Source organism: Xenopus laevis, chromosome 2S (assembly GCF_017654675.1).
Source record: "Xenopus laevis strain J_2021 chromosome 2S, Xenopus_laevis_v10.1, whole genome shotgun sequence".
Lineage (NCBI taxonomy): Eukaryota > Metazoa > Chordata > Amphibia > Anura > Pipidae > Xenopus > Xenopus laevis.
Window position 1 is genome coordinate 144,879,252 of NC_054374.1, and position 24,430 is coordinate 144,903,681.

Genomic DNA, 24,430 nt, shown 5'->3' on the forward strand with positions numbered 1-24,430 from the left:
ACTGTCTATATGAATTAAAAAATATAAATGTTTTAAAAGCCACACTCATTGGGGCAAATTCACTATGCGCCGAAGCGTCTAACGCTAGCGTAAATTCGCTAGCGTTGGGCATTTTCGTTACTTCGCAAATTCACTAACGGACGCTGGCGTAACTTCGCTAGTGTTACTTCGCACCCTTACGCCTGGCGAATTTGCGCAACGGACGTAACTACGCAAATTCACTAACGCGCGCATTGTTCTGAACGCTACCTTTTATGCTAGACTTCCTTCGCCACCTCAGAACAGGCGAAGCGCAATAGAGTAGATAGGGATTTCTTCAAAAAAAGTTAAAATTTTTTCTAAGTCCCAAAAAACGCTGGCGTTTTTTTCTATATTATGGGTGATAGGATGAAAAAGATCGAAAAAAAATTTTGGGGCTCCCCTCCTTCCCCCCTACATTTCCTAACTCATGGCAACTTAACTATACAGTGGGCACATGTTTAGGGCAAAATAAAAATTTTATTTGATGTTTTGAAGGTTTCCCAGGCATTTGTTGTGCTGCTACATATTCCTCCATTGAAATTTGAATTTGGCGAGGTATGCAAGTTAACCATCGCTAGCGTAACTTGGCTTCACTTAGCGAATCAACGTTAGCGCAACTTCACAGCCTTACGCTACCCCTGAGCGCAACTTCTGATTTTAGTGAATTTGCGAAGCGCTGGCGAAACTAAGCCTGGCGAAGTGCGGCGAAGTTACATCTGGCGCAACTACGAATCTTAGTGAATGTCCCACATTATGTTGAAAAGCACAAATTAAAAATCAACTTTTCTTTACCATCAGATATTGTTATAGCTTCAGTCAATTATTAATTTTAATCGCATCCCTAAAGGGCTCAGAATAAACTTGCGTATGGATTTATAGCGAACAAACATAAAATGCGAGCACAAAATAACTACAGGACAGAAATTATATTGCTTTCAATCCAAAGGCCATTTGAGCTGTCAGAAACAATCTTTGGGATCACTTCTCATAACCCGTGTGCGTTTGGAGCACGCCATTACCAAGATGTGTAATTGCTGACTTTCCTGTGTGGTTTCATTGAGAAGTAACCACCCCAACCCTAACGCCGAACAAGAACTCCTTATTAAAATGACTTTGGATTTCTGCAACATTCCAGCATTTTAGATTGAAATACGTTGGCAGTGATCGCACATACAGCATTCAGTCTTGCAGGCATGTAGAACAGACAGACACACTACTATTAAAGTCCACGGCTGAATAGAATTATTGTTCACCATCAGAAGCTTTATGTACACTTTAAAGTCGTTCTTTTTTTTTTTGCCTGAAGGCAAGTTGAAGTGTATTAATTAAGTTCTGACACCATGTTTTCTTTACATCTTTATTTCATTCTGAGAAACATTTCTTTCTCCGCAGTTCACCTGCAATAAAACCTATATAATTAAATCTTTGTGTTAAAGCACCCTTTGCGCTCAGGAGCAGCAACACAGTGATTAATATAATAATCAGTTATAGGTACCATTGAATTTAAAGCCCCATAACATACTGATTGTGCAGGCTGGGATGATTAAAATACCCTCTTGTAAACTGTTTTTATAATAATCATGAAAATGCTTATATGCCCTTCACATGCAAAGAGTAGCATTGTTCATCTCTGCCCACGGTCATACCATCTAACCCTCTGCTAAGGGTGAAGAGTGTAGGAGTCCAAGGGCAAATATCTGCTGTATCAAGGAATGTGAAGGGAACTAGACCACGAGTTCATGTGTGAGCCAAAGGTTTATCTAGCTGGTTTTAGTGCCAGAGTTTGGAAGTCAAGAATGTACCGAGTATTGATGGGCTTATTGTAGTAGTTTGCTTCCATGAACTATGTTATAAAATGATGGAAATGCAAGTGAAGTGCAAAAGAAAGCACGGACTCGTTTCCTGAAAATAATTTGTATTTTTATTTGTACAGGAAGAAAGATTTCGGATGTCTGATGATGAAGCTGATGAACAGCTAAATGTAAACATCGAAGAGGCAGTCATGGCTGGTGCTGCCCAATTAAATTTGATCCCTACAGACTGTGGCACACAACTGGTAGGGTTGTTTTCTTTTCAGAAAACGCAAAACTGGCTACATGCTATAATACCAGTTACTTTGCGGAGCAATTAGATATTAGTGCAATTGGACATGTTGGGGCAAATTTACTTAAGGTCGAATATCGAGGGTTAATTAATTAACCCTCGATATTTGACTGTCAAAGTTAAATCCTTCGACTTCGAATATCGAAGGAGTATTTTAATCCATCGATCGAACGATTTTGGTTCGACCAAAAAAAGATTGCTAAGCCTATGGGGAGAAAAGCGAAAAAGGACCGCACATGCTCACCGCTCTCCCCTCAGGTCAGGTGCTCAGTCAAACAGTGTCCCCACTGTAAACACGACAAAGACTCGAAAGGCAGACGGCACTTCTGAAAATGGGGTTTATTGGAGTTCCTGCTGGAGTTCCTGCTGGAAAAACCTAACCTAGGTTTTTCCAGCAGGAACTCCAATAAACCCCATTTTCAGAAGTGCTGTCTGCCTTTCGAGTCTTTGCTAAGCCTATGGGGACCTTCCCCATAGGCCAACATTGACTTCGGTAGCTTTTAGGTGACAAACTAGGGGGTCGAAGTTTTTTCTTAAAGAGACAGTACTTCGACTATCGAATGGTCGAATAGTCGAACGAGTTTTAGTTCGAATCGTTCGATTCGAAGTCGTAGTCGAAGGTCGAAGTAGCCCATTCGGTGTTCGAAGTAGCCAAAAAAACATTCAAAATTCGAAGTTTTTTTTCTTCTATTCCTTCACTCGAACTAAGTAAATGGGCCCCGTAATGATTAGATATTGGTGCAATTGGACAGTTTTCTATAGAGCAGTCATTGTGCCATTGAAATCAGTAGATGGTTACAATGGCTGATCTATAGAGAGCTATAGTTCCTGTACAAGAGATGACCTGATACACATGTCTAATTGGGTTGTGGGTTTTAGTGCTGAATGAGCTGGCATCTGGCTAGGAATGGAAATCTGTAAATTCTGTCAAATGGCAGAGGGGAGATAAGATACCATAGACAGTCATTATTTATTGGGCTGGTGGGAGGACTGTTTAGGCCTTTGTGTTGTTGAAATCCCAGTGTAGACATGACTGACATAATACCCGTGGGTTTACCTTCAGGTCAGGAGGGTTTGGTTTGCAGTCTGGACTTCGGGATCAGGTATAGGTCAGGCAAACGTTGCTTATTGCCAACCACAACAAACATTTAACTGTGCCCCAAATCTGGTTACCCCATTCCTCTCCATCCCTGTTTGCTTGTGGGATAGTGAGGCACCTATCCTCTGGCTCATCTGACATCATCTCTGATGTCATCTTAGAGGGCAGGATAGTGCAGCTACAAAAGTTCCCTCTCAAGCTCTGGCCAGGGCCCACTATCCAGTATTCTACTGCATAAAACTCATAATGTACTCTATGGTGCAGCTTTGCTATTGTGTTACTCATCGTAGTCATAGCAATGTAGAAAAGAAGTCTTCTGCAACTGTTAAGGTCCTTACATTTTGCATTCATTTTTCGGAGTTTCTGTTTTTTTAACTAGCCCATAAGCACTTCTGCAAAGTAGCCTAACCCATTCTCACAAACTGACACATCCATCAGTTAATGGAAAAATTGGACTTCAGGAAAACCCTCTCAAACCCTGAGTTTGATTTATAGTAAATTGGTACCTAACCTTAACATTTTTATACATTTTCTCTATCATTTTAACAGGGCCACACATTAGACATTGGCTGGGAAGTGACACACTGTGGTTTTTGTACTGGTTTTGCAACTGATGTTGTGTCTGCCCAATTTGTGCCACTCTTCCTTACTGTACAGTCTCCTCATGTGATTTCCTCTCACTGTAATTGTACTTTCCCACTGTCTGTATGTGGTTTCTTGGCTAAGACAAAATTGTGTTGATTTATTTACTCAAGAAGAGACATAAAAGCAGCTGCAACAGAGTGAGCACAGCTGTCATCAGAATACTCCATGTTAGCAGTTATGTTTTTTTTCAGTAAAGTGACCAACCATGTCCTTGCACAACATATTTCATTATAAAATGCAGTCTTTCCAAGTTCATTTTTACAAAACCATATGGCAGCAATTACTGCAGTGCTATAAATATTTTATGTAAACTTGACCCAAAACACAGAGGGGAAATATGACTTTATTTACTAGACAAAGAGTTCACCGGCATTGCTCAGGGTCTATGTTAAAGTAGGCTTGCGGGCCAAAGGAAGTACAGACAGGAAATGGAAAGCTAATGAGTCATGTTATTTGAACATCAGGCTTATAACATTTCATAATTCATATCTTAACCACAGTGTTGACGTTGGAAGATTTGGCGTGGGAAAATTCAGACCTTGTTGTGTTGGTATATAGAATAAAGAGAAAAGGCACACACCCTTAAATTAAACTACGGGGGGCTAATCCATAGGTGACTCCCCATAAGGGTCTCCATATAGAATTGCAAATATTAAGAGTAATGGATAGCACACCCGATTTGAAAAATCAAATAAGTTTATTACAAAAAGAAAAAAATAATAAGAAAAAATAATATACAAAAAATAAATATAAGAAGGTGAGCCCAACGCGTTTCGACCTTAAGGGTGACAAAATAAACAAAAAATCAAAAAGGGCTCACCGTCTTAAATTTATTTTTTGTATATTATTTTTTCTTATTGTTTTTTTCTTTTTGTAATAAACTTATTTGATTAATACTTGTGTTGGTAGTCACCATGTGTTCAGAATGTTTGGTAATTGTTGTAATAAAGCACGTTTCTATTTCCAATTTCAAAATTCTGGTGATGGCATTGTTACATCACATTGGGGTACTTCACTTTGACATTAATGTTAAGTATTGTGTGGGCAGTAGAATTCCGATGGCTCTTTAAATTGTTTAAACATTTTGTAGTTTTCAACCAGGGAGCAGCGTTCAAATAGAACAGAAACAGAAATAGTAGAGGGCCTAAAAAGAAACAAAATATTACAATAAAACGGAATCCTCACAGTCAGTTTGTATGACCAGTGTTGTGGTTTGTGAACCCTGACAACCAGACAGGATTTTAAGAAGATGAATACTGGAAAGAGCCAGATAATCAAGTTAATTTGAAGGCAAACTTCATGTGACCATGTCTCATGTGACCACTTATTTTATTAAAGTTGGCTGTATGTTTTTATTTGTGGCTTCAATAAATCAACAGGGTCTTAAGTTAAAAGGAGGACAAAACCCTAAGTAATTAATGGAGCCCCCTGCAGAGATTACCCTCCTTACCCAAACTATTTAGGATGCCCTAAGCACAGCCATTTCTCCACCATGTTCCGTAAAGCAAAGTATTGCCGTGGGGTCAGAAAATGTCATCTTGTGCTACTTCAGGTCCTTAGCCAGCAATGGGCAGGTTCAGTTGAAGTCAGGTGTGCATCAACTTCAACTGTGCATGCTCCTGTTAAAATAACCCCCACCCAGCTGTGCTATTCTGCTTTACAGAACAAGGTAGAGAAAACAGTCATGTTAAGGACCTCCTAAGTGGTTTGGTAGGTGGCCAGGGGGGCAGTAATTACTTTGGGCTTGGGCTTGAGCATACTCAGTTTGCTCCTCTCCTCCTCCCATCCCTGCTGTAATCTGAGCTCAGAGCTATGAGCGAGTAGGGAGAGAATCAGGCAGGAAGTGATCTCACACCAAGCTAATATGGCTTAACAATCAGAGACAGTGTCTAGACCGGTTTACTCGGGAATGGTAAAGCATTCTGCATAATAAATATAGTGTTATAGCTTACACTATTGTGGCTAATTTATTGCCAATAAACTGCTTTGGTAGCTTTCCTTCTCCTTTAAGGATCAGGGCACACGCTCAGATTCGGGAAGATTAGTCGCCCGGCAACAAATCTCCTCTTCTTCAGGGCGACTAATCTCCCAAAACTGGCTCCCACCAGCTAGAATGTAAATTGCCAGCGGAATGGCACTCAGATCGCTTGGTTTTCCGGAATCGACAGAAGTTTCCTCGTGAGGCAACTTCGGATAATGAAGCGCTCTGAGTGCCACCCCCCGTGATTTACATTCTAGCCGGTGGGAGGCAGTTCGGGGAGATTAGTCGCCCCGAAACAGAGGAGATTTGTTGCCGGGCGACTAACCTCCCTGAATCTGAACGTGTGCTCTGACCCTTAACCTATGCCATTGAGACTTTCTTCCTTCTAGTTTCAGACTGCTGCCAGAGAGAATCAGCACTGGAAAGAGAAGTCTAATGAGTGAAGTGTGTCTTCCATCTAGATTTACATTGGGTGCATGGCACAGGGCAGGTCTGTGAGGGCAATAATATAGTCATTGAAAGAAACAGTTGCACTTTTCCTCCTGTCACCTTTTAAAGACTTTTATAACTACTCCAACATTTGGGTAAAGCCATACGGATTGCAATGTGCTGTTAAATTAGTATGCTCATAGCCCTTTTGGTAACATTCTTTGTAGTTGTAAATTGTAGTCGTGGTTCCAGAGGAACTTAAGGGATTGGTAAGAAATGTAGTTAAGGAATATCACCAGAACTGATTGATGGAGATCCATGACCTTAGTCTTATTTTTTCGGGAATATATGAATATCTTTCTGCTAATTCCCTTCTTAGATATATATCTAGATTAATCATACAGGGTTGTTCAGGCTAACGGGAAACATAATGTACTTGTTGTTATTGTTGCAATGAACAAATAGAGCTGCTTTAGCGTGTTGCGCTGACAATATGGTGAGGTTTGGTGAGTCATGTTTGGTGGTAAAAGGGAAAGCCATGATGATAGGGCCAATGCTTATAATTATTCTAGTTTCAGAATCAACATTCAAATAATGTTTAGCTTCTAAAGAATATCAAATATTACCCACGTTTTTAAAGTGCACTTTGGCAACAATTCCAGTTCTAGAAGCCTGGAAACAACTTGTCCTCAAAAAAACTCAGTAATGCCTTGTCTTATTGCACCCTGTCCATAGAGTATAATGTTCTCTGTGTTTTTGTATTATACATTTTGGCACGGTCTGGGCTCACTTTAGACACTGCATCATGTATTCATCCCCCCACTTTCACTCAATTTCCTTTGGTAATAAAGTTTTTTTTTTAATGATCTCATTAGCCCCACTATATTGAGAGAATAATGTTTTCCATCTTTCTTCCTTTTTAAATATTAATTTTTAATGTAGAGGACATTGCTTTGTTTGGAGGCTTCTATGCTGTTACAACACTTATTTAAGGAAGCGAATTTGGTATACAACATTTAGAGTGGATTTCTACTGATGAATATGTTATGGGCTTTAGCAGTATGATCAGGGAATTATGGAAGTGTCTGCTATTCTTACTTCCACTTAATCTGATTTTTTTCTGAATCAGCTTTGACTGGTATATACATTTCCCGGCAATGGAAACTTTCCTTTTTACGAATTCACACATCATCAGTGAATCCCTAATGGCAATCATCTCATTATATCCAGGCTGATGATGTGTTAAAAGCACAGTTGTATTTACTTTATCTTTGTGCTTTTGAATTGCATCAACAGATAGCGGAAATAATAACACTGCTTAAAGGACAAGGAAAGTCTAAAATAGAATAAGGCTAGAAATGCTGTATTTTGTATACTTAAACATGAACTTACTGCACTACAAAGCCTAATCAAACAAATGATTTATGCTTTCAAAGTTGGCCACAGGGGGCTGTCATCTTGTAACTTTGTTAAACATCTTTGCAAGACTAAGACTGTGCACATGCTCAGTGTGGTCTGGGCTGCTTAGGGATCGTCATAAACAAAGCTGCTTGAATTCTGCATGGCTGGGAAGTAAGGCGGGGGCTCCCCCTGCTGTTCATAAGTATGATTGTTTCCCTGCTCAGCAGTTAGGGACCGTCTGACAATTCCTATCCACAGCAGTAAATGAAAGGAGAATTTCACTGCATACAGTCAGGTTTCTTATAAAAACAGTACACATTTTTTAATTAAAGTATATTGGAGATAGGTTTCTTTTACATTAAAGAAAGTATTTTTTTTGCCTTTCCTTATCCTTTAAAGAAACATACAGTACTTTGGGCTTGATATATTCAGCTTATCCTCAGATCTTGAATTCAATACCAAAAATTAGGAAAATAATTTGTAGCATGGTTGCTAGGGTAATTTGGATCCTAGCAACCAGATTGGCAAAACTGCAAACTAAAGAGCTGCCAAATATAAAGTTAAATACAGTAACTCAAAAATTAAGGTGCTATAATAAGCAAGCTACCTTCTTTCCCAATGCAAATCCAATTTGCTGAGGATGGAGAAATATGTCTTTATCAGACTCACTATTCCAGTCATGTCGGTCAAATAAATACATAAGCAAGGATACTTCCGATTATTAACCAACAGGCTACGCTTCTTTGGCTGACTCGGCCATTGCTGCAAAATACATTTTTTTATCTAGGATAAATTGTATTTCTTAAGGTAAAGGGCTCCATAATATAAAGCTCTGTGTTACACAGAGAAGGAAAAGACAATCCTGGATGCTGAGAACTGAGAAGTGATCAAGGAAAATGAAGAATGAAAAAGAGGTGACAATGTCCCAGCGGGTGGTTATAGGTTTCATTAAAATGTGAAGATGGGAAAAAAAGAGACTGACAAAAGCTGCAAAAGGTTTTACTATATGAACTCCCAACATAAAAAAGATTGAGTGCGGGGATTGGAAATCGCATGGTGTTCATACTTTAATTAAAACATTTTGAATAATGGTTTAGAAAAATAATGACACCCTGTTCTGCAATAAAATAACGAACGTTAACTCAGCAATCATGTGAGAACATTTATAATGTCTATTAACATTGCCACGGGCTGTGTGCCGTTAAGTTTTGTTCAATAGAAACGGTAATTTTACTGCGCAGGTTCCAAGGCGCATATCAGTTGAATAGTGTGACACTCAAAAACTCCCCACGGAAAGAGAGGGAATTAGTGTTAGTTAGTGATGGGCGAATTTTCGCGAAACGGCGAAAAATTCGCGAAACGGCGCCGGCGTCTCGTTTTTGACGCCGGTGCCCGTTTTTTCGACGCCGGCGCCCGTTTTTCGACGCCGGCGCCCGTTTTTTCGACGCCGGCGCCCGTTTTTTGACGCCGGCGCCCGTTTTTTGAGGGGAATTTTCGCGGGCGTTTCGCAAATTTATTCGCTGGATGCGAATCGCGCAAATTCGCCGCAAATTCGCGCCTGGTGAATAAATTCGCCCATCACTAGTGTTAGTTTCATGGTCAGAAGGTTCTCCAAGATATTCTTCTTCTATGGCTGTAGTTTCATTATTGTAATTTGTCATAACTTAATTATATATAGTTATATAATATTACACATTAGTACGATACATTATAAATATATAATAATATACTTATCTTAACTCCATTATAATCTCATTGGCAAATAATTCATTCTTCATTTTATTAACTTCACAGTGTATACTCTGAAATCCAATGGTCCTCTAAGGATTGATACCTATTCAAACCTACCTACTCAAAAAGAATTGTTTTATAATTAGAGTTAAGGAATTAACCTGAGATCCCAGTCATGGCTGGTTTGCATCACCGATTCTCTGGTGTTTTTGAGATTTGATGATATCACATGAAGTTTGAGAATTGCTGCCATTTTAACGATGTCACTAAAGATATAGGAAACAATTGGCTCTATGAGATTCTTAGGGGTAAATTTACTAAGCAGCGCAAATTTTCCAGCGACAGCTTCGCAGCCAACACTTCACCAGGAGAAAATTTGCTCAGACAACTAATTTACTAAAATGCGAAGTGGCGTCCAGGGCGATGAACGCTGGCGAATTTTTGCTAGAGTTACTTCGGCAATCAAATTGCAGATGCCTTAGCATTCAATTATGCCTAACGCAACTTTGTTAGAGGGCTTTGATCAGGTTAATTTGCATACGGCGGAAAATTATAAAGTTTAATTGGCGCATATGTTGCAGCAAATATATAACACTACACATGTCCAGGGAACCTTAATACAGAAAATAGAGTTGTTATAATGCCCTACACATGAGCCCAGTGTATAGTTTATGTTCCATATGTTAGAAAATATTTAAGGGAACCCAGTTACCCAAAAACATTTTAAGGACTTTTGCAGGCTATCACTGAAAAAAAGGAAAAGACGCCAGATGATGATGTAAGTAACAGAAGATTGAGGAAGATCTATGCACTCCAATTCACTTTGCCTGATCTGATCTGAGCTGGCGAAGTCAAGTCTGGCGAAAGAGGTAACGTTCCGTAAAATCCACATCTTAGTGAATTTGCGGAGTAATGTCCATTCGCCAGAGCAAAAATTTGATTGGAGATAGAGTGCGAATGACCACTAGAGTCTGTCTCTTTCTGTAGCGAAGTTACGCCAATAGTAAATCTGCAAAGTGCCTGAAAACGGTAACGCTGGTGCATCGCCGCCAGCGTTACTCACTTCTCACTTTAGTAAATCTGCCCCCACATATACAAGGACATGTCAGTGTACTCCATAGCTCAGGTGCAATGTCCTGTGCCCTCAGCGAGATAATAGGGTAAACTGAAGTCTGTGGAATGCAGACACTTACTGTATATGCCCAGACCAGGTTTGTAAAACGTGTGGAGGTTACTAGAAGGAAAGAACTTTAATTTGAAGCAACGTAGGGGGTTCTTCACAGTCAGGACAGTGAGGTTGTGGAATGCACTGCCGGGTGATGTTGTGATGCTGATTCAGTTAATGACTATAAGAATGACTTGGATGATTTCCTGGACAAACATAATATCAAAGGCTATTGTGATACTAAGCTCTATAGTTAGTATAGGTATGGGTATATAGAATTTAATTAAAAGTAGAGAGGGGTGTGTGTATGGATGCTGGGTTTTCATTTGGACGGGTTGAACTTGATGGACTTTGTCTTTTTTCAACCCAATTTAACTATGTAACTATGTAACTACTTTATTGGAGTGACCAGCTTCCTTAGAATTCAAGTACAGATAGTACCACAATTATTGGATGACTTGTGACTATACTGCAGATTTAATGCATCTCTATGATTAACAGTTGGCAAAATGAGATGATACAAAATAAGAATGTCTGTAATCATTCATACAGTTTACTATATGAAACTCAGAAAACCAAGCATATAAGCAAATCTTATTTGGAATGGAAGCAAAGCTAAAGTATAAAATGACATCACTTACTTGAGAATCCATTGCACGGTGCTGGTGTGATGTCATGTGTAGCCCAGTGACTGGGAGATCCCTATAAGGTCTTTCTCAGAATGCTCTATGAGAAACAACAGATTTCAAAAAAAGCAGGAGCTGTGTTCACTCAGGCTCAAAAAAATCCAGTAGCATCACCTATGGGGGGGAGGTGTAGGAGTTGGAGGCCAGAGAAAACCCCCTTAAATTAAATAAAATAAGTAAAACTAAAATAATTTACTTTTGTGTTTGAAGTAGTCATTAATAGAGGCTGAGGCCTTTTGAATTAGCCAGCATCAGAGACTTTCATGCTACCAGTGGACAAGTGCGTCCCTGTTTCAGACAAATTAGCTTCAATTTATTTTTAATTTTGCTGTAAGGAATTAAAAAGTACCCAAATCTGTAGAAAACCACCTACTATAAAACACAGACCTGCTTGAAGTGGTGTCTCTTCTGTGAAACGCATGTCCATTATGTTCAACCTTATAGGCTAGATGAAGCCTGGATACATGTTGCAACAGATACCAGCCTCCATAAATATTATATCTGCTTTTGATGGTGCATATTTGTATTTAATCTGACTGCCCATATTGGAATACTGTAAAAATAGACTACCAGTGGCTGCCAGTGGCATCCCATTATGTCTTAGGTACTATAAAATGCACTATTAACGGGTGACAATATCAAATGGTTTAAAATAACGCAAATGGTGTCTTATTTACATTTTACTGATGTAATTTACAAGGCATGATATAAATAACACTCACATTTTTGACCTTTTGTGAATCGGCCCCAATGTGCCCCTTGTCATATCACCCACTAATGATCAATGCCACAGATAAAAAAGTGGTATCTATTCTCCTCTGGACAATTCCATTGTTCAACTTCATTTGACCATTTGAGCCAGTTGTAAATTAGTGATTGTGGGTTGCAACTAGTGATGAGCAAACCTGCCATGTTTTATTCTGCCGAGAAATTGGTAAAACTATAAAATTGTATCAAATGGTATTGGAGTCAATGGGAAGCCAAACTTGCATTGTTTTTTTTTACTCTGAAATAGCATATACATGTCCCAGCATTGTTAGAGAAGCTCCTTTCCATTATACTACAACTGTTTTCTCCCAAAGCAGTGTCCAGACAGCTCTTTAGTTAAACAGGGGTAGGGCTGAGGATGGCTTGGGTTGGTTGATGTGGAAGGTGATCGGCCAATAATAATGACTTGTATTTGCTTTATGGCCAACGTAAAACTGAACAAGTTAACCAACTGAACAATTTTCAGAACCGTTTACAACTCAATGAAACCTTTTACTTGATCCCTATACAACCAGAACATGTTTATAAAACTGCTATTGTTCTCCTAATTCTTGATGATCGTATAACCTTCTGGCAGTAACAAGAAATAAATGAATTCCATCTCCCATCAAGTCTCTGATTCCCTAGAGCAGCATGCATTTGTCTGTATTAGTGATGGGCAAATTTATTTGCCAGGCGCTAATTCGCGGCAAATTTGCGCGATTCGCCGCCAGCGAATAAATTCGCCCGAAAAAATTTGCCAGCGTCAAAAACGGGCGCCAGCGTCAAAAACGAGACGCCGGGGCCGTTCCGCGAATTTTTCGCCGTTTCGCGAATTTCGGCACAAATTCGCCCATCCCTAGTGTGTATACGTTGCTGCAGCTGCGAGTGCAATTAATTGTATTTTTATTGTTGCTCTATACTCTAACGATATCCTTTGACATTTAATTAATGGATGTTTTTCTGTTTCTGCTCGAACCAATTATTAGTGTAATACATGAATGCGTAAAAGAGAAGAGATTACTGTGAAGCTTAATGTAACGTTTTAACCTCAGTGCAGTAAGTAATGGCTATGCATCCCATTGATCCTTAATGACGATTTTCATCTGATCTCACAGCCACACAAAGAATATATATACATAAACCTCTCACTGGACTCTTTTATGTATTTTTATTTTCTGCAGAAGGTCAGTCATTCAAGAGATATATATCTGACATTCACTGACTAATGAACATATTTTGTTTCAATTTTTTGCTGTAGTTGCTTGCTGAAATTTAATATTATAACACTACAATAAAATATTAAGCCGGAAAGGGAACATTCATTATAAGCACGAAAGGCATTGGATACAGATATTACTAACACAAATTACATCTTTAGTCTAACTTGGAAAATATTAAAATAACTGCTATCAAATTTGGTACAAACAAAGTACAGGTATGGGAACCATATCTGGAAACCCGTTATCCAAAAAAATTACAGAATGGCCATCTCCCATAGACTGGATTTTATCCAAATAATCCAAATCATTTCCTTTGTCTCTGTAATAATAATACAGTACCTTGTACTTTATCCAAATTAAGATATAACTAATCCTTATTAGAAGCAAAACCAGCCTATTGGGTTTATTTAATGTTTACATGATTTTCTAGTAGATTCAAATGTATTAAGATCCAAATTACAGAAAGATCATTTATCCAGAAATTCTGGATAATAGTGATGGGTGAATTTATTCAGCAGACTCAAATTCGTGGCGAGTTTGCGCGATTCGTGATACGGGCACGAAAATTCGCTGGCAAAAAATCATCTGCTTCAAAAAAAAATGGATGCCGGCGCCGTTTCGCAATTTTTTTTACGGCGCAAATTCACCCATCACTACTGGATAATCCTTTATCCAGCATTTTGGATAACAGGTCCCTTACTTGTATTTCTTTTTAGGTTGAAGGGTTGAGTAGCAGCTAAAGCCCTCAAAAATTATAGATTTATTGTGTTACTAGATGTGCCCATATGTGGCTGCTGTCTGTAGCAATCTGTACAGCAACACCATCATATTCTTTTTATCAGGGATTTAGTTGGAACTAGAGGTAGACAGAAAAATCACATCTAGGGAGCAATGGTGGGGAGGGGGTGCTAGACACGTACCTATTACCCCGGGCCCTACCCCTAGTCTGGACAAGGTGGGATTTGACCACTGGATTATAGCATTTCCTAGTGGAAATTCAGCAGAGAGCACACGTTACCTGCACCTAAGTAGGGTTGCCACCTGGCCAGTATTTTACCGGCCTGGCCTTTAAAAATTATAGTTGATCCGAATGTTATTAATAGGGAAAAACGATAAATATATAGGAAGGCCGGTATTTTTTTCCAGAAAAGGTGGCAACCCTACACCTAAGTCAAAGAGAAAGAGAGGAAGGGGTAGCAGGTTGGAAGTCGCTGATGCATTTGGACCCACAATGCCCCTGATTGATAATTACATTTTGTCTGATGCCTAAAACAATTACAAGGAGCATTCCTCCTAGATACTGCTCCAAACAGACCACAAATCATTGTCTAATTGACTTTTAGGGCATATCTAGGAGAGCAAATAAGCATTCTCTCCAAATCTTCCCCTAACTGCCATTCAGCCTGAGCACTGCCACTGCTCCAAGCCACCCCATTTGTCATATATCCTCCTCTTACTTACATACAGGGGTGTAACTACAGAGGAAGCAGACCCTGCGGCTGCAGGGGGACTCAGGAGGTATAGGGGACCCCATGAGGCCCTAATTAATGTGCAATTTCAACATATATTTGTAAAACAGGATAACCTCTTTATATGTTGGGGGTCCTAAAATGAATTTGTTGTGGGGCCCAGTAACATGTAGTTATGCCACTTACATATCTGGTTGTGCCCCATCCGTCATGTTACTATAAACATTATTATTAACATTTATTTATATAGCGCCAGCATATTTCGCAGCTCTGTGTTAGTTGAGGTATTGGCAAATATTTTCAGCATGCAAAGACCGACATCAAGGTGCCATGGAAAAGCAAAGTATTGTGAGGCTGTCAACGTGTTGATTTGAGGCTAATAACCCAGCAGCTTCTACTCTAATTTATCAATTCAAATAAGCATATTTAGCGCGCAATCTTTGCCATGCTGCTGATGAAACATAAATGGAAAAGAATTACCTAACTTAAAATTGGTTTAGTCTGCTGATAAATCTCAGACCTTTAGTGTTACTAACACATTATCTCAAGTAGGGATTGCTCTTTCATCCGGCTCTTGAGGATAGAAAATAACCCAGCTCTGCTCTAGTGAAAGAGATGCCAATACAAGGAGCAGGAAGCCCTTATCTATGAAATTCATGAAAACCTCACAGGAAAGCTTTATATATAATCTTTCCTTTGCACTGCTGTGACATGTTCTGCAGCGCATGATGTTTAATAGAGTAAGGAAATAGGGATGTAGGTTCCAGCTGCATTGCATTCTCTCTTGGCTCGTTTCTAATGACTTGCTTAAATGTGTCACCAGATGTGGTTGTCACCTGCTGTTCAAAATAAAATAAAATAAAAAGATACACAGATATCTGATTAATGAGGTTGTACTGTAGGCCACCAATATCTCAGGGGGAATGAAAAGCCGGGCCAGTTCTGTCAGCAGCCGTAGGGTCTGTACTTGGCTAGAAGGGAATAAGAAAGAAAAGCTTTGTTGCAGGACCATTATTTCCATGTAAGCAACTTGAATGAACGAGTGTTTTGTAACTTCCACAAATATTTGGCATCTCTCCCTCTTAGGAACATATGTTTGGGCGTTTTTATCTGCTTTTTGTGTTTTTATTTTTATTTTTTTTGTTTGATCTGGCGCCCACGGCCAAGTGTTCTTTTGCAGTTCTCTAACACTCTAATGGGGGAATGTAATATGTTTTGTTAGCGCAAAAAAAGTTCACAAAGACCACTGCAAATATTAGCGACCATGTTTGCATCCTTTTCGGCTGATTACAGACCCCATGACTTCTATCTCTCCCTACTATACCTGCTATCCTACAGTCACACTCCCTTCCCAGAGACTATTATCTCACTGTTACTATAGGCACCATCTCTCCCTACTATACCTGCTTTCCCACAGCCACAGCCCTTCCCAGAGACTATTATCCCACTGTTACTATAGGCACAATATCTCCCTACTATACCTGCTATCCTACAGTCACACTCCCTTCCCAGAGTCTATTATCCACTGTTACTATAGGCACCATCTCTCCCTACTATACCTGCTATCCTACAGTCCCTTCCCAGAGACTATTATTCCACTGCTACTATAGGCACCACCTCTCCCTACTATACCTGCTATCCCACAGTCACACTCCCTTCCCAGAGACTATTATCTCACTGTTACTATAGGCACCATCTCTCCCTACTATACCTGCTTTCCCACAGCCACAGCCCTTCCCAGAGACTATTATCCCACTGTTACTATAGGCACAATATCTCCCTACTATACCTGCTATCCCACAGTCACATTCCCTTCCCAGAGACTATTATCCAACTTTTACTATAGGCACCATCTCTCCCTACTATACCTGCTATCCTACAGTCCCTTCCCAGAGACTATTATTCCACTGCTACTATAGGCACCACCTCTCCCTACTATACCTGCTATCCCACAGTCACACTCCCTTCCCAGAGACTATTATCTCACTGTTACTATAGGCACCATCTCTCCCTACTATACCTGCTATCCGACAGTCACACTCCCTTCCCAGAGACTATTATCCCACTGTTACTATAGGCACCATCTCTCCCTACTATACCTGCTATCCCACAGTCACACTCCCTTCCCAGAGACTATTATCCCACTGTTACTATAGGCACCATCTCTCCCTACTATACCTGCTATCCCACAGCCACAGTCCATAGCACTGCATTGAGCATTATACAAATAGTGACAGGCCTGTGTGCTCTGTTTCAGATCTCAAATACCTGTGGTTCCCTTTGGTAATAAAACTCTGATTGTATAAGTCAGCACTGTATTAGTGAGGGGTGGGGGGAGGCGCATAGACATCCCCTCTGGTCTTTGAGGGCCCTTGACACTCAGCACTGCTTGCACTCTTCCTCCCAAAAGCAGCTGTACCAGTTAAAATAGTTTAATGCATTCCTCGGTGTTAATTAGCTCAATTATGTGATCTGAACTGTACTATAATAGATTTTACTGAAAAAGATTGCTTAAAAGAGTCTGCATAGACCTTGCCCTTGAGGAAAGTCATTTGCTGCTTTAAAATGAAATGGATAGGTTTGTCTGCATTGCGGCTACTCAGAGAAGGCTGTCTATGTGGTGGCTTCCCTGTGGAGGAACTGCATAAAGAAGAATGTATAAAATATGTATATGCTCTGACAATTTTCACTGTTTTGAAAATGCTTTCTTTGAATTAATTTCCAGATGATAAAAAAGTCATAAAAACTGTCTCAACAGCCTTTTAGCCTGCTTCACTATATTTAGCCTGTATTGCTTGGAAATTGCATGCTTCAGTTCAATGCTATAAAATATGCTAGCTCCACTTAATGAGCTTGATTTTGCTTTTATTCTTACGGTTTTACTGTTTGCACTGAGGCTGCTGATTTAGCAGCTTTATGGAAAACTCTGCATGGGTGGTGGGTTTAAAGCAGCGCGAGCTGGAATCTCTGTGTATGGCACTAATTATTATCCAGCTATGTGTACCTGGAAATACCTGGACATATATGAAAGCTGTAATGTTGTATTAAAAACAATTGTAGATATAAGCTTATAGCCCACACAGGGGTTACGGTGCAACTGTTAAGTGTACACCAGGGTCTAGTAACCTATGGTAACCAGTTAGCAGTAATAAGTGAGATGGTTTTAAAGCAGCATATGATTAATTCTTATTAAGAACCAGCCATATTCATTACCAAAACAGTGTTTTGTTTGTTGTGACTTTTGCTGTGGGACTGGAACAGTGACAAAAATGCAGATTTCCAAATATTCTCAGAGTGGGGATGGAGTCACTTCTGGTGGGGCTATTTATGGAATCTGTTATGGAGACCATGAATACAATCACATCCAGGTAGACTCAACAGGTGCATTGGTCAATCCCACACATAGGTGCAAAATCCTTTTTTTATAAATGGAGTACATAGCAGTTGCTGTTTTGTGTGACAATGAACCCTATAGTCATCAAAATACCCTGTGTACTTTAAGTTTAAGACCAATGGCCTATTTTCTATAGAAAAGAAAATGGAGAAAAAGAAAACCTGCTCAGATTAACCCCCCCAGGGAAGGAACCAGGAAGATAGGATGCTCCTACGCTGCGACACCAATAGAAAAGAAGAAGGGGCGATAAAGGTCACACTCCTTTATTTAATTATGAAAAACATGAGTGGCTGCTGTGGTCCAAAAGCCTAACGTGTTTCGGGTATAAAACCCGTATTCATGGGCTTTATACCCGGATATGATTAATAAGCAGCCTATGATTATGAAGCAGATTTATCAAGGGTCAAATAGTCAATTCAAACTTGAATTTTCCAGTTTAAAAATTCACACATTCAAATTTTAATCGCTGTATTCGAATGTAAATTTGAATGTGAGATTTATGACAAAATACTCCCTCCTTTGGAAACCTCCAAGCATTCCAGATAATTGATTTCCTACCTGTATTATTATAAGTCAAGCCACTAATTTAAGAAGCTGCCAGACCCTTGCCATTTTCTATTTTGTTACTCCACTTTCAAGGTAAATTTAAAATGTTTGGGTTGAATTAAGGTGCATTGAATTGCATGCAATTATACCCGGCTATGATTAATAGGCAGACTATGATTATGGAGCAGATTTATCAAGGGTCAAATAGTCAATTTAAACTTGAATTTTCCAGTTTAAAAATTCACACATTGAAATTTTAATCCGAATGTAAATTAAAATGTGAGATTCGTCACACCTCGACCATGGAAACAGTCCTAATTTGAATATTCGCCACCTAAAACCTGCCGAGTTCATGAACAAGTAAATGGCAGCTGTCTGTTGAGAAATTGGAGATGTTAATAGCCTTCCTGACATTCGGGGGGGGGGGGTTTCGGGAGATTTGCGTGAATCTATTACAAATGGAATACGATTCAAATTTTCGGATTGTAACCATTAGATCGAATATAAGACATTCAGTTTTTTTCTTAAAGGGATCCTGTCATCGGAAAACATGTTTTTTTCAAAAAGCATCAGTTAATAGTGCTACTCCAGCAGAATTCTGCACTGATATCCATTTCTCAAAAGAGCAAACAGATTTTTTTATATTCAATTTTGAAATCTGACACGGGGCTAGACATTTTGTCAATTTCCCAGCTGCCCCTGGTCATGTGACTTGTGCCTGCACTTTAGGAGAGAAATGCTTTCTGGCAGGCTGCGGTTTTTCCTTCTCAATGTAACTGAATGTGTCTCAGTGGGACATGGGTTTTTACTATTGAGTGTTGTTCTTAGATCTACCAGGCAGCTGTTATCTTGTGTTAGGGAGCTATTATCTGGATACCTTCCCATTGTTCTTTTGTTTGGCTGCTGGGGGGGGGAAGGGAGGGGGGTGATATCACTCCAATTTGCAGTACAGCAGTAAAGAGTGATTGAAGTTTATCAGAGCACAAGTCACATGACTTGGGGCAGCTGGGAAATTGATAATATGTCTAGCCCCATGTCAGATTTCAAAATTGAATATAAAAAAAAAACAATTTGCTCTTTTGAGAAATGGATCTCCCAGTCGAATTGTGAGTATATTTGAATTTTAAAAAAAAATTCACATGAATTTGAAATTCGACCTTTGATAAATGTACCTCTATGGGTTTTATACACAAGATGTGTAAGGCCTTTGGACCACAGCAACTCATGTTGTTAATAATTAAGTAATGGACTGTTTTTAATGTTGAAGAAGTGCAGCCCCTCCTTTCTTCTTCTCCAAGGCCCATGGCACACGACTACTTGGAGTTACATATTTCAATACTGTGGGAGACTAATCTCCAGCATAAACTTTCCCACTGACAATAATGTAAATTGTGGTGTATGCAGCGATTCATTTTCCCCAAGTTGCCCTACCAGACAAATTACAAAAAACTCCCTCATTTGGAAACCCCCAAGAATTCCAGATAATTAATTTCCTACCTGTATTATTATAAGGCAAGCCACTTGTTTGAGAAGCTGCCAGACACTTTCCATTTTCTATTTTGTTACTCCTCTTTCATGGTAAATTTAAAATGTTTGGGTTGTATTATTTTCTTTTTTTCATTCTTAAAGGGGTCACCCTGACAGTGTTGTTGGTGCATATTTATTATGTATGCATGGCTAGTGTTGCAAGAGGGACACATAAATTACTGCTATAAAGGCAGTTTTCCCTAAGCCACTGATTATTTAAGTCTTTATACATAAATAAATGTGACTGGAATTCTTTAAGTGCTAAACTAACATTAAGGGGCTGATTCACCATGGGTCGAATATCGAGGGTTAATTAACCCTCGATATTCTACTAGGAATTGAAATCCTTCGACTTCGAATATCGAAGTCGAAGGATTTAGCGCAGAAAAAAAATTGGATTGAAGGATTATTCCTTCGATCGAACGATTAAATCCTTCGAATCGAACGATTCGAAGGATATTAATCCAACGATCGAAGGAATATCCTTCGATCAAAAAAAACTTAGGCAAGCCTATGGGGACCTTCCCTATAGGCTAACATTGACTTCGGTAGCTTTTATCTGCCGAACTAGGGGGTCGAAGTTTTTTTTAAAGAGACAGTACTTCGACTATCGAATGGTCGAATAGTCGAACGATTTTTACTTCGAATCCTTCGAATCCTTCGATTCGAAGTCGTAGTCGTCGAAGTAGCCCAAAAAAAACTTCGAAATTCGAAGTTTTTTTACTAAAAATACAGCATCCTTCAATTAAGATGCATTGCATGCAATAAGGATTTTGTTTTATTGGCATTATATGTAACAGGAGCATTAGACCAAACCAATGAGCTGCGTGGGAAGTTTCATAGAAAGTCCTGTCCCTTCGTTAGAGTGCAAGTGACAGTTCTCTAGTGCTGACATCCATTATCTGCTCACTTATCAGTAGAAATGGCAGTTGCTGAAGGACAGGCAAGTGCAAACTGTCACTTGCAGATTTCCCTGCTTTTGGCATGCTGTTCATGTGGGTCATTATGACATGTGCCAACTGACAAGATCTAACGGTGTTCTAAGCACAGCTTCAGTATAGGGTGATTGTGTAAAGTTGTAGGTAAATGTGGCAACGCACTTATATTTTACTGCATACGCCGTGATCACAAATGATTTCAACAGCAGTATGAGAGGTGCTCTGTGAATTTATATATATATATATATATATATATATATATATATATATATATATATATATATATATATTTTATATATATATATGTAGTTCCCGCAGTACCAGCACTCTGATCATTAAGCTGGTTCGTGGTGCACGATCAAATTCAGGATAAATAGAATAAGAAGGATCAGCACTCACTATATTGATGTGAAGAAAAATTCGCTTTTATTATTACATCATTAATCCATAATGTAATAATTAAAAGCGAATTTTTCTTCACATCAATAAGTGAGTGCTGATCCTTCTTATTCTATATATATATATATATATATAGAACAATGCTGTATTTTATATATATATATATATATATATATATATAAGATACAGCATTGTTCTACTCATAATCTGTGAGAACAGCTAGAACCATTCGACCTATTACGGTCATTCATATCTGCAATTCTTTTGCAGTTTTATACTGCTGGTTGCTATTAGAGTCTCTTTTAAAGGGGTTAATCTTTTAGTATGTTGTAGAATGGATCATTTAAGTAACTCACATTTTTTTTTCTTTTTCTAATTATTTTTTAATTTAATCTTTATTTTTTGGTTATTTGCCTTCTTCTTCCTCTTTCCAGCTTTGAAATGGGGGTCACTGGCTCCATCTAAAAAACAAATTCTGTATTCTGTAAGGCTACACGTATATAATAATTGTTAATTTGTATTACTCATATTTCTATTCAGGCCCTCTCCAATCCATATTCCAGTCTGTTATTCAAATCAATACATGGTTGCTTGGGTAGCGTTAACAACCCCTTTAAAGGGGAACTAAAGCTTAACTAAAGAAGTAGACCAGAAAAGTTGTACATTATATTTTGGGCTTTTGTACCAGCCCAAGGCAACCACAGTCCTTTAGCGATAAAGATGCCCCAGTAGCTCCCTATCTTCTTTTCTGCTGATTCACTGCACATGCTCTGTGCTGCTGTCACTTACTGAGTTTAGGGACCCACTCACAATATACAGTACACATAGAATAGAAATGTCACAATATAAGGCTGATTAGTAATTAATACAGATAATTACTACATGGCAGAACAGAAACCAGTGCAATTAGCATCAGAATTTAATAATCAGCCCTGTAGCATCAGCTTATATTACAGACAAACCTTGTTTTCTGCTTGATAATTAGTGACGACCCCTAAGCTTAGCTTCTCAACAGCTGCTCAGAGCCCACTGAGCATGTGAGTGTCACAGACACTTTCCAAGATGGTGACCCCCTGTGACAAGTTTGAAGTCCTGGATCATTGCTGCTATTGACAAGCTGAAACTTTAGGCTGGTGCAATAAATTCAGTATATAAAATATGGCATTTTTAGCCATATTTATTTTTAGGGTTTAGTTCTCCTTTAAAACCATTTAACAGCTACAGAGTTGCTTGTATAAAAGATTTTGATATATAATAAACATTTTAGAATCTGACATCCTGGAAAAAGAGATCAGAGCCTGATAACAAAAGGACTATGTATTTTCATATCTACCAAAAAAAAGCATTTTAGCCCCTATTTATAGAGCACCACAGAAGGGATATTGGTTGAACAGTGCACATTCTTCTGATTTTCTATACTCTAATATCCTTTGGAACTTTTATTTCCACATCATTGTCGCTTATATCTATTTATAAGAAACTTGACATCATGTTCAATAAAAATATCAATTTGTTCTCCAGCTGAGACCTGGCAAATCTCATTATTTCCTATGGAAGAGTGAGGGACACAGCCATTGAAATGTTATTATAATAATAGGATCTCACTAAAACTGTACTGTGCTGATGACATTTCCAGTCCTATATTGGCAGCTATTTCTCTTCCTCCAACTTTTTGAAGGTTTAGCAACAGGCAGTTGCTGCTTTGACAGAAACCACCAAAGCGTATTGAACTAGGAAACGTCTTGCTATTTTATAAACCGGGTGCAATTTCACCAGGATTCATGCAGAAAAGCCATGGTTCTTTATCCATTGGGCAAGTCCTGATAATTTATCAGAATAAGCATTTTTTAAAAACTCTAAAACCACAAAAGTCATTGAATTTATAAAAAGATTCAAATTTAAAAAAATACCAAAGAAAAAAAAGTGCTGAACAATGCAGCAAAAAAACCTCTAAAAATTGGTGTTTTGCTAACAATTTTTAGCGAAGAAAAAAACTGAAAACCTAGTCCAAACTAATTTAAAGAGGTCCAATAGGATCAGCACAACTCCCACTGACTTCTATAGGACCTTGACAAATTTTACTTGGTGAAGTATTGCCTTAGATGTTTTTGTGGTTTTAACACTCCATGAGATTAGAGATTTTTAGGAAAATAGGAAAACCCCAAATTTTGCGAGATTTGTGTAGAATAAATCGCAATTCGATTGGTAGTAAATGGGCCCCCTTGTAGATGCTTCCCAGGTGATAGAACTATTTGTGTTGGTATAACTTATGCTTGGTTTTAAAGCAACAAGATGGTGAGATTTAAAAGTCTCTGAACGAATTGTTGGAGGGAACCCCTATTAAAAAATTCCCTCCTTCTTAAAACCTTATGATTAAAAACTAGAAATTTGACTCTAAGGGCTCTTACTCACAAGCGGTTGTAGCTGCGCTCCCCTGCGTTCTGTTTTTCTGCGTTAAGCCACAGGGGAGCGCAGAAATAGACGCATTACGCTTTTTCCAATGGGGCTGTACTCACGCAGGTTGAGACACAACATGCTGCATTTTTCCTGCGTTCGGCACCTACACGCGCCTGTGTGAGTACAGCCCCATTGGAAAAAACGTAATGCGTCTATTCCTGCGCTCCCCTGAGGCTGAACACAGAAAAACGGAATGCAGGGGAGCGCAGCTACAACCGCTCGTCAGTAAGAGCCTTTAGGGGATGATGTATATTTTTATTTGTTCCTTGAGGGCAAAGTACTGTACAGCAGAACAATAAATTAGTAGCACAAACAGGGGGTCATTACAATGAGTACAAATAAGTATAAAAATACAATATGTATAATTAAATTATACAGTAGTTACAATACATATCAAGTGCATATTGCCAAGGAGACAAAAGGATGGAGGTCCCTGCCCTGTAGAGCTTACAGTCTAAATGGGAGGGTA

The 24,430-nt window shown here is 38.9% G+C and overlaps 1 protein-coding gene across 1 annotated transcript in view; it reads left to right on the forward strand.

Moving 5' to 3' along the window:
• stard13.S (StAR related lipid transfer domain containing 13 S homeolog) overlaps nt 1-24,430 on the forward strand; it is a 162,187-nt gene that overhangs the window by 15,834 nt on the left and 121,923 nt on the right. The window lies entirely within an intron of this gene.